This window comes from Halichoerus grypus, chromosome 5 (assembly GCF_964656455.1).
Source record: "Halichoerus grypus chromosome 5, mHalGry1.hap1.1, whole genome shotgun sequence".
Classification (NCBI taxonomy): Eukaryota; Metazoa; Chordata; class Mammalia; order Carnivora; family Phocidae; genus Halichoerus; species Halichoerus grypus.
Window position 1 is genome coordinate 154,519,463 of NC_135716.1, and position 12,364 is coordinate 154,531,826.

Here is a 12,364-nt window from a genome sequence, read left to right on the forward strand (position 1 = left end):
GTTGAATAGCATTGGTGATAGTGAAACCTCTCCTATTTTAAAGCAGATGACTAGAATCGAAACTCTCAATGTTCCTCTCATAAAACAGAGGAGGTTTCAAATCTGACAAGTTATTCTGGCCCTTATCACCTGTGGGATAATATAGACAGAAGAACCTCTTTCCTAATATAAGTAACTTGGGGACTTTGGTAAAATACACATAGCATAAAATTTACCATGAGAAGTATTTTTAAGGATACAATTCAGTAGTGTTAAGTATATTCACATTGTGTGAAACCAATTTCCAGAATTTTTTGATATTCATTAAACAACTTCCCATGGCCCCCCTCCCCCATAGCCTCTGGCAACTACCGGTTTACCTTCTCTATGAATTTGACCACTCTAGATACCTCATATAATACAGTTTGACTCCAAAGTCCGTGCTCTTTTCCACTACGTACTTCATTGATTCATCTATCTGTTCATTCATTCAGGACACAGCATAGTCGAGGATGTGTGTAGGTCTGGGACAGGCCTGAACCCAGCTAGCCACTTAATGCTTCCTTGTTTTAGCTCCTACTGCTCCTTCTCCTTGGCCTGGAAGGCTCTTTTCCCTGTGTCTGTCTGGGGAACACCCATTTATAAGGAGCTCACATACACGTGAGCTTCTTTCAAAAAGCTGCTGGACTCTATAGCCTCTAGTTCGACTTTTCTCTGCAGCGTGCTCTACTCCAAATCTATAGTTACTGGAATACTTTACTAAAATTCTTTGTTTATATGTAAATTACTTGAGAACAAGAAATATATCGGGTCCATCTCTGCATGACCAGTACCTGGCAGAGTATGGACAGATATGGGTGTTTGGTAAATGTTTGCTGGCTGATTGGATGTCCGCTCAGTTAGTACTGTGATTTTCTCCTGCTTACATCATTACATAAACCCTTACATGACTCAGAAACGCAAACAGATTTTATCACGCCAGGACTGAGCTAGAGAAGCACCTTTGTTACTTATTGTGAGCCATACCTGGGTCCCTTTTTCTAGCACGGCTCAAACAGCCTCTGAAGTCTTCACTATCTTCCTAAACCTAAATAGAAATGAACCATCATTCTGCTTAGGAGCCACCTTGTTAGCTCTGGGACAACTAGCAAAGGCTGTGTTGGTCCCCTAACTGACCTTTCTTCAGCCTGGGCCCAGTGGTCCAGCAACCGTCCCTCCATACAGGTCTAGGGTTAGGAGGAGGCTCAGAAGGAAGGGAGGTGGGTGTCACTGCAGCCTCATCTTCTCTCCACTCCAGCCCCACATTATTATGTTTCCCAGGTGCCCTCACATGGGTTTTGAACATCACAGCCCAGCCCAGGAGAGGCCAACCCAGTGACTCTCTGGGGCTAGCTTCTGCTTACCTGGGGGACATTCCAGGTCATCAGTGTGCTTCTAAACTCTGAGACTCTGTATTGAAAAAACCGTAGAGTTGAAAAACATGATGGCCTGGTCCTCCAGCTTCTCAGCCAGTGTCTGGGGTTGCAGATTTTTCTTGAAATCTGCGTTACCTCTCAATTGGAGCAGTTGCTGAGACTCAGCTAACAGGGAAATCAACTAGAAAAATGTAATAGAAAATACCATTCACATTAACAACAAACACCTATCTAGGAATTAACAAAGGATGCATGAAAATTTTATGGAGAAAAAAATTAAAACTATCCATATCATACAAAAGGTCTTAACTAATAAGGAGATCAGCATTGTATGCTGGTGAGCCCCTGTGCAGAACTTAGAGCCACAAACTAGATGCGCGACAGCAGTGAGGGTGGGTCTTAAAACAGCGGTGATTGAAAAAACTATAAAAGCCTAAGGTTTATAATATAATACTCTTCCCTAAAACTACAAACAGACCAACTCTATATGGTTCAAGATCGATTCTGCATGGTACAGAGTGAGTGTCTATTTGGGTAAGGAGATCGGAGAGGCAAAACACAAAGTAAAAAAATAAAACAAGATTTTTCCTTCTGGGCTTGCCCTCCTGCTGCAGACATTTCAGTGCAGGGCCTGGGTATCGAGCACTGCTGGACTGTTATTCCTTGAGAGAAGGGAGACGAAGGAGATGAGCCCTACAGTTGTTCCGGATTTCTGCCTGGAGACACTTTTTGAAATATGCATGGACGGGGAACCCGAGCTAAGCAGCTGATACCTCCTGGTTGAGGCGGCTGAAAATTTGTGGAGCCCCAAGAATTGGAGGGAGGGGTGGGAGAGAGAGCGAGAGAGCACCAGAAATGTGCATGGAAACCCCTCGAGTCTTGCCTGATACTATGAAGGGAAAAACTCGGTGAAGGAATGACTTGGGAAGCTGTGAGCTGAGCAACACCCAGAATTCATACAGGGCTGAGAGAAAGGTGAGTTCTGACCAGACAAGATAGAGAGTCCTCGTTGAAGGAGTTCGGTTGAGGCCCCCAAATTTTACACCTTAGTAATAGGACTAAGCGAACCTTAGAGAAAAGGTTGCTCCAGCCTTTCCTTAATGAAGCTTCAAAACAAGGCTCGGAAGGTATCAGATGGATCCACAAGTGGCCAATTGGCCTCCCGGAAAAATTTCCAACACCTTTTAAAGAAAGACAACAAAATCCAGCACTCAACAATGTAACATTCACAAAGGACAGCCTCAACTGAAAACTATTAGAAAAGCAGACAGTTGGAGAAGTAGGGAAATGTGACCCATTGCCAGGATAAAAAGCAATGTAGAAGTTTGAAAACTTAGGGGCGCCTGGGTGGCTCAATCGGTTAAGCGTCTGCCTTCGGCTCAAGTCATGATCCCAGAGTCCTGGGATCGAGCCCCAAGTCAGGCTCCCTGCTCGGCCAGGAGCCTGCTTCTCCCTCTCCTTCTGCCCCCCTCCCCCCCCCTTATGATCTCTCTCTCTCTGTGTCAAATAAATAAATAAAATCTTTAAAAAAAAAAAAGAAGTTTGAAAACTTAGATGAAATGGGTAACTTCTGTGAAGGCATAGATTTCCAGAACTGACAAAAAAAAGAAAAAAAAAAAGAAGAAATAGAAAATCTGCATATCTTTATATCTATTTTTTAAAATTCAATTTGTAATTGAAAAACTTCCCACAATATACCCTCAGAGGCCCAGATGGCTTCTCTGGTCAATCTGTCAAACATATAATGAAGAAGATACCACTCCTACCCAAACTCTTTCGGAAAACAGGAGTGGAAGAAACATTTCCCAACTCATTTTTTTTTTTGGTTATTTTTATTTTTTAATTTAAAAAAAAAGTTTTTTAGAAGTAAGCTCTAGACCCACCAATATGGGGGCTCAAACTCATGACCCTGAGATCAAGAGTCACATGCTCTGCTGACTGAGCCAGCCAGGTGCCCCATTTCCTAACTCATTCTGAGGTCAACATTACATCAACTCTAAAACCAGACAAATGATTACAAAAAAGAAAACTAAAGATAAATAACCCTCATGAACATATATGTAAAAATCCTTAACTAAGTATTAGAAAATTATATCCGGCAATATATAAAAAGATTAGTATACCGTAGCCAAATGGGGTTTGTCCAAGAGATGTAAGGTTGGGTTGGCATTTGGAAATATCAATTCACCATATTAACAAATAAAGAGAAAGACCATATGATCTTCTCTACGTTTGGCAGATGGGGAGGGAAGGTAGAAGGGGAGAGCTGCTGGGTCCTTTGTGGGAGCCCCCTGCACCCTCTGCCTGACACTACAACCAGTGAGACCTCACAGTTACAAGTTAGGGATTCTTGATAAGCACTCATGTTTAAAAATCGTAACAGAGGGCGCCTGGGTGGCTCAGTTCGTTAAGCGACTGCCTTCGGCTCAGGTCATGATCCTGGAGTCCCAGGATCGAGTCCCACATCGGGCTCCCTGCTCAGCAGGGAGTCTGCTTCTCCCTCTGACCCTCCTCCCTCTCATGCTCTCTGTCTCTCATTCTCTCCCTCGCAAATAAATAAAATCTTAAAAAAAAAAAAAAATCGTAACAGAAACTTTTTATCGCAAAACATCACACATACACAAAAAAGGGCTTTCCTACAGAATGGGTAGCTCATACTGATTTACCACAAGAACATACGTGTAACCATCACAGAGGCAGACACTAGAACACTAACAGCACCCCAAGAGGTCTCTCTCATACCCCCACCCAAACCCTGCCTTTCCCTTTCTCCTCAAAGGTAACCCCTATCCTGACTCTTAACACCATAGATCACTTTGCCCATTTTTTTCACTTTATGTAAATGGAATCAGACAATACGCATGCTTTTGTGTTTGACTTCTTTTACTCAACATTATGTTTGTGAAATTCATCTATGCTGTTGTGTGTGGTTGTAGTTTCATTCCTGTGTACTGTTCACTTTTGTGACTATAACACTTTGTTTATTCATTTTACTACTAATGGACACTGGTCTGTTTCAATATGGACTATTACAAATCATGCTGTATGCACATTTTTTGTAGATGTCTCTTGGTGCCCATGTACAAACATTTTGTTGGCTATATGCTTGAGAGTGCATCTCATTATGGTTTTGATCTGTATTTTTCTATTGACTAATGAAGTTGGCCAACTTTTTTTGTATGCTTATTGGTCATTTGGATATCCTCTTTTGTGAAGTTCCTGTTACAAATCTTTTTCTATTTTTCTTTTGTATTGTTTGTCTTCTCTTTATCAATTTGTTGGAGCTCTTTATATATTATTGATATAATAAGCCCTTTGGGAGCTGTATGTCCTGCAAATTTATTTTCCCACTGTATGGTTTGCCCCTTAATGGTATTGTTTTGATAACTTAAAAGAGACTTTATAGTATCTTCTTCAAATTTAAATGTGGTCAAATATATCAGTTTTTCCCTTTATGATTAGTGCTTTCTAAATGACACTGAAGACATTTTTTCTAATTGATGTCATGACGATATTTTCTTGTATTACCTTCAAATCAGTACTGCCCAATAAAAATATGAAGCAAGCCACACAAACAATTTAAAATTTTCTAGTATCTAATCAAAAGAGCAAAAAGAAACAGATTCAGTTAATTTAAAAGATGTTTTATTTAATCCCATATGTCTAAATTATCATTTCAACATTTCAGTATAAATGCTGTTGAGATATTTCGTTGTTTTTTCATACTGTGTTTAAAATCCAGTGCAAATTTTATACTGAAGAGCACATCTCAAGTGCTCAGTAGCCATGCGTGACCGGAGCAATTCTACACGATTTGTTTTTACTCTTTACAGTTAGATGTATGTTTTACTTGAAGCTGAGTGTAGTTATGAGTTTTGAATTGCTATGTAGTTTTGAGTGTAGTTATGTGCTAGGAATCTAGCTTAATTTTTTTCCGTCAGAGTATCCAATGGACCAAGAACCAATTTATTGAAAAGACAGCCCATCCCCATGGTTCTGCTATAATACTTTTGTCTTAAGTCAAGTATCCACCTATGTGGGGACCTGTGTCTGGACCCTTCTATGCCACTTGTCTATTTGTCTATGCTGGCACTACTGCTATACTATCTTAATTACTATAATTTTTGTGACAAGTCCTGCTATCTGGTAGGAAAATTGTTCCCACCAGTTCTTAAGAGAGTCTTGGCTATTCTTGGCCCTTTTGCCTGTCCACCCAAATTATAATGAGCTTGTCAAGTTTCCTAAAAATATCTGTTAGGATTTTGATTGCGATTCCACTGAATCTATGTATCGGTTTGAGGAGAGCACTTTTTAAAAAAAAGTATATCATCTGTTCATCTGATGCTATCATCTGAGTAGGACCTGGATGTGTCCTTGCCTCCTAGGCTCAGCTACCTGCCATTTTCTGGGGTACAGAAGTTCAACCTTCAGAGCTTTGATGAGAACATAATGGAAAGCCCCCTATCTTCTTGCAAGAGGCATTTCTCAAAGGCAGAAAGTCCCTGGTAAGTTTCTACAATTCTAGGATGCAGAAAAATAGAGTCTTGGAGGAACCAGACCAAAAACCTTGAATCCCCATATGTCTATAATAGGGGCCTTCTGCTCTGTGTGTGAGCTCTTAGGGGTCACCCATTCTTGCACTCACTTTAATCCAGGGAAGATCAATAGGACTTACTTGCCTAGAGATCAGATTAGATGTTTTCCACTCACTCTTCTCTACTTTGTGTCACTGGTCTTGCTGTTTGCTCTGTGGTCACAGACCAAGTTCCATGGAGAAGCCAGTTATAACTGTAGAAGCTCATTCAGGCTGGCTAATTGGGAAAGAGAGGAAAGAAACAGATTCTCTAGAAAAAGGATCTTGTTAAAGGTGTCTCTGGTATCTGAAGGGGATTTACAAGGATGAAGACAAAATATAGATAATAGATAACCAGGTTACGGCTGAAAACACCATCATGGATAAGGGGTCCTGTAAGTAACAGAGCTTACCTTCCAACCTGAATGTTGGTTGGCATTCTCTTGAATTCCCAATGCTCACCAGGTCAGGCTCCTGGAGATCCACAGTTCTGGCAATTCTGGATGGCATCAGAACTGTCCCACTCACAGGGAAATAATGTCTCCAGGATAAGATTTGTGAATCACAGAGGTCTGGTTGGGGTTGGCTGGAATGTTGGTGAGGACCAGACTCCACAGATCTAGAAAGAAGGGCTGGAAGGGGGAGTAGGAGCAAAGACAAAGGAGCAATAGGAAAGAGAAGCGAGATGAACAGAGTGGCAAATGGATGGTCTGGAAGGAACAGAGGAAGATTTAGACAGGGAAACCCGTAAGGTAGGGTGGCAAGAAGGGATAGCTCTAGTCAGAGGAGGGAAAGAGGTAGGGCAGTAAGCTGAGAGAGGTAGACGGCGCTGGGGAGCAGTCTGAGAGCCACAAGTGTTAGACAGGAGAGGAAGGTGGGTTGGAAAGTGAGAGCATGAGGGGACAGAGTGGGCAGGTGGAGTCTGGGGCTGAGATGAGGAAGTCTGGGGCAGCTTTCTTATCATTTTTCCAAATGGCATTTCTCTAGTTACTCATCTTGGCAAAAAGGAGTAACTGGACATAAGCTCAGACCTACCCCAGCATTTATCTCCCACACCAGCCCTCGCATCATCCCATGGCTGAATGCCCATTATGAAATATGTGTGCCCTTCCATTCTGGGCAGTCAGCCGGCCTGCCAGCCAGGGAAATGGCGCCAGGTGCTAGGTTGGAGAGTGATCACAGGAAATAGCAAAGAGAAGAAATGGGGCTGTAATATTAGTCCTTATTCCTTGGGATAACATGTAGTTTTGCCCCTCACTAGGCAAAGATTGATCAAAGGGCTGTGATACAGTTAGAGGCTTGGGACCAAGAGAATGGATCTGAAGCAGGTGTGGGCAAAGTGGGGAGAGCTCCGTGCCTCCAGCTATTTAACTTACTACATTTTCCAAAGCCTTTTACATCATTTATGTAACTCCATGAATATAAGGTGATCAGAGATATTATGTCCATTTTACCAATAAGGATACTGTAGGCCAGACAGGGAACTAGATAGGCAGGCAGTGGGTGACATAAGGGCTTAGGGGGCATGCAGGAGGGTGCACAAGATGGCACAGAGCACTGTCAGCATGACCCTCTCCCATGTTTCTGGACAGGATCTGGTAGGAACAGGACTTTACAGTGTAGCTTTCTTCTTTGGTCCCTGGGGTCCCTTGGTTTGTTGCCTGACCCTTACCTGGAGGCAGAAATAGGACAAAAACCAGTAAGTCCTGAGTACCAAGTAACTAGATTTGGACTTCCTTGCTCACTATCTGAGATGCCCATCTGCATGTCAGGTGATTTAGGAGACTACTGTACCCTTCCCCTTGTCTGATGTAGCAGTTATCTCTGCTTATCATTCTTGGTTTCTTTGACCATCACCCAAATCTCTCCTGTGCTCTTAACACCATAATATTCTGACTTTTCTTCCTTAGCCCAACACCCATATCCTTGTGTACTTCACAAAACTGTTGTATTCTTTGGAAGTCCAGCTACATGACCGGAAAACTTCCTGTTTCCTTAGACTGTTCCTCTATTTCCTGTCCCTTTTATCTCCTGGCTTTAACTGTAACCTGGATTCTCCTTGAAGACATTGCTCCTCTTGCGTATGTCTCAGATAGGGTCTGTTCCTCCCAAACTCTACAGTTCTTCAGGGTGTGGATGTGCCATTAGCATCACCTCAAGTACTTACCTCTCTTTATTTTTTACATCTGGACATTACATTTTTTACAACTGACTCCTCCAAACCATTATTCCTCTCTTCTAATTAGAAAATCTCAATAAATAAATAAATAAGTAAATAAAATCTCTTGCTCCTTAGAAGTTTTGCTACTCACCATTTCCCTGGCACTGTCAACTTCAAGGCACTGTCACCTTCAGATCTCCTGGATACTCTTTTTTTTTCTATGAAAACTTTGCACTTGTCTCAAAGTCTTAGTCTTGAGTCCATCGTCTTTTTTTTTTTTTTTTTTTTTTTAAGATTTTACTTATTTGAGAGAGAGAGAGTGAGCAAGGGAGAACACAAGCGGGGGGAGGGGCAGAGGGAGAGGGAAAAGCAGACTCCCTGCTCAGCGTGGAGTCTGACGTGGTGCTCGATCCCAGAACCCTGGGATCATGACCTGAGCAGAAGGCAGATGTTCAACCAACTAAGCCACCCAGGTGCCCCTTGAGTCCATCATCTTGAGTGACTTCAGTGTCCAACTAGATGATCCCATTCAATGTTCTGGCTCCTCCTTTCTTTGATTTCTTTACCAATAATGTCCACCACCTACATCCTACTTCAGTTGCTTATGGCCTTACCTGGTCTTTTCCATTACCCAAGAATTATCCTACTTCTGAAATCATGTATTCAGACATTCCATTTTCTGACCACTACTTCCTGAACTTACAGTGTAATCATTCATTTGTTTCCACTTCACTGGGGCCTATAACCACTGACTCTTACTTGCTTCTTATAAATTCTGATTCCCCTGTTATCTTTATTTCTCTCCTTACACACTTCAGAATCTATGATTCATAATTTCAATGATTTTCTTACCATAGTTCTAAACTCTCTTGCCATATCTTTTTATTGTGCTTTCCTGGGGGGAAAAAGCCCAATCTGGGTAATTCCAACAGTTTGGCTTCCTTGTGTTGTTGAATGCTGCTGGAAAAAAATTTTCATACAACCTGGAAGATTGATACTAAATAATACCCATAATATTCAATACCTATGAGAATGTTCATGGTGATATTGTTTATTAGAGTAAAAGAAAAATGGAAACAACTTCAATGCTTATAAATAAGGACTTAGGTAAATTATGGTGCAGCCACACCATAGAATATGAAAAGGAAATGTCCAGATGTAAAAAATAAAGAGAGGTAAGTACTTGAGGTGATGCTAATGGCAGTCCAGGATGGTGTGGGGTGTGGATTATTGAATTTGTTAACTGCGAGGGGCTTGGGTTTTGCTGCTTATCTAGATGGAACTAAAACAACTATCTATCATCACAAAGAAATGGCAAGGTCTCTGATTGGGATCCGAATTAAAAAAAAAAAGTTTCTCTTGAGATATTGAAATCCTGTTCCTACCTCTTGCCCTGGTTTTGAGTCCAAAATGTGAACTATGTAGAAACCCAAAGCCACAAATTAAACTGGTTTCAGGTCAATCTTACCTCTGAGGTGTTAGATACAAAATTTATCACTTTGTAGGAACACTGCCATAGCCCAAGCCACAAGGAAAGCCCCACTGAAGATGAGTTCACAATCCAAAATTACAAAACACATGAGCAAACAGTTCACATGAGGAATGGTCAGCAGAAATAACAAAGGGCATAGTTACACAAACACTTCACCAATAATTTCATGTAATTAAAGGCATAAAATAAGGACTTGATCTTCTAAAATAAAATGCAAGATACTAAAGAACAGATGGCAAAACAAACAAACAAATAATAGAACCAACCCCAGAATGAAAAAATATAGTCATTGAGTGAAACTGTGAACATTAAAGATAAAGAGATCTTAAAAGCAGTAAGAGAGAATAGACAGGTTATCCATAAAGGAATTAAACTCAAAGCAGAAATCTTAAACAATGAAAAACAGAAGACAGTGCAATGTTATTTTCTAAGTGCCAAGAGGAAATAACTATTAATCTAGACTTTTATACCCAGCCAAATTATCATTCAAGACTGAGTGCTAAATAAAGACATGTCCATCATTTAAGACCAAGTGCTGAATAAAGAGAATTTACCACAAATAAACTCTTATTTAAGAAAAAACAAAACAAAACAAAACAAAGGATAAGAAATTTTGATCCCAGGAAGTAGGAGATGCAAGAAGTAAGGCCAGCGCAGGGGACCACGAACTAGGATTGGTAAGTAGGAAGCCTTCCACTAGTGACTGCAAAACTTGTTGCAGCGTGCTTGCAGATTGCTGGCCGTCCCCCTGGATGTAGGAGTTAGAAGAGCAGAAGCACACTAGAAACAGAAAGGAAAGCCCCTTCCTCCTGGGTGAACCTCTTGGTGTCATCTACTGACACTGTTTAACATTACAACCTGTCAGCCGGTAAAGGAGAAATGTCTCAGGGTCCAGGTCCAGGAGCACACAATGCGGAGTGAGTTTGAGCCAACAGGCAATACACTGGTAACTGGCATGGCAATGAAGGAACAAAGAAACTGGTAAACATAGGCAAATCTAAACAAGCACCATGTGACTAAAATAAGAATAGCAGAAACAAATTTGGGAGATGCAGAGGAATTGTGGCAGGCTGGTCTAGGGGTGCTCCTAACTGTACACGCTGAGGGTCTGCTGCACCCCGGCTCTCCCTCAAAGCTGTTGATTTTAGTGGTGAGGATGTTCTGGGAGGGGCCCAAGAAAGCCATCCTGGTAACAGGACCTTCACCACAAGTGAAGCAAAACCAGAGAGATCTCCAAGGAGAAATGGACAAATCCGCAATCATTTTTTGAAATCTCAATACTCTTTTCTCAATCATCAGAAAGACAAATAGATGCAAAATCCAGATATATAGCAGACTTCAACAACATTAGCAAACAACTTGAGCTAATTGACATTTATAAAACACTCCATCCGACAACAGCAGAATAAATATTTCTTTCAAGCACATAGGGGATATTTGACCAATACAGTGTATATTCTGGGCTAGTAAACAAGTCTCAGTAAACTGAAAAGTATTCAAGTCATAGAGAGTGTGTCCTCTGGCCACAGTGAAATTAAATTAGGAATCAGTAACAAAGATTTCTAGAGAATCTACAAATATCTGGAAACTAAATAACAGACTTCTAAATGACCCATGGACCGGAGAAGAAATAAACAAGGAAAATTAGAAGTATTTTGAACTGGCTGAAAATGAAAACACAACATACCAACATTTTCTCTTTTATGGAGAAAATTTTCAGGGCACTATCAGTAGAAGCAATGAGAACAGATACTGGCCAGAAAAATCAGACGACCAGCATACTCAGTGACACCAATTTTAGCAATCACTCCTAAGGAATCAGTCCAAGAATGAAGAATTCTGCATGTGTAAAGATGTTCATTTCAGTATTGTTTATAAAAGAAAGTTTTGTCAAACTGTGTATGTTATCATGCATTCACCTGAGATATATTGGATGTGGCACAACTCAGAGCAATGCATGGGATATAACATGAAGTGGGAAAAAAAGCAATTTACAAAAGGACCAGCATACAATGAATACAGATTTATTAAAAAACCCTGTACTTGGTAAGATAATGGAAAAAAGAAAACCACGAAAAAGAAGATGCCATTGATTTTAGAGAAGTGGGATTATGGCTGATTCCTATTCTTTATCTTCCCAACTTTCAGCAATGCAGTCATAACATGATGTTGACTGGGGCTTTTCCTGTTACATCAAAAGTTTGGCTAAAGTTCCACTTTCTCAAAGAGCCTCAATGAGTTGCTAGACATAAAGCAGTCCTGTGACCATCACCCATCATCATGCACCGGTAGACTATATGGAAAGACTTGAAACATGAAAGGGAGATTCATTACATAGGAGAGTACATGTAGGCTTTGTGCTAGGGGAGAGTAATGTACGAGGGGAGTGGGTACTCCCTGGCCCCTCACGGATCATGTGGGGAAAGCTCTAAGAGAATGGTCAGAGGGGCCACAGAGAGAGATCTATGCTGAGCTGTAGCAACTCTAGGCCTCCTCCCTACCCTGGCCCCAGACTGCAGTCGGACAGGTGCACCATGAGCGACTGGGAGATTGACATGGGTCCCTGGAGTTTGGAGGATGAGTGAGACTGGTGCCACCTTCCCACCTGGGGAGTACTTAAGGCAAGAGGCAGACCAGAGAGGCCCCTAAAGGCAGGAAGAGGAGCTGGCAGCAGTAATGCCTGCACTGCCATTTGCAAGGATATGTGTGTTTACCACGGGCCAGTTGGATGCTGCATGTACATC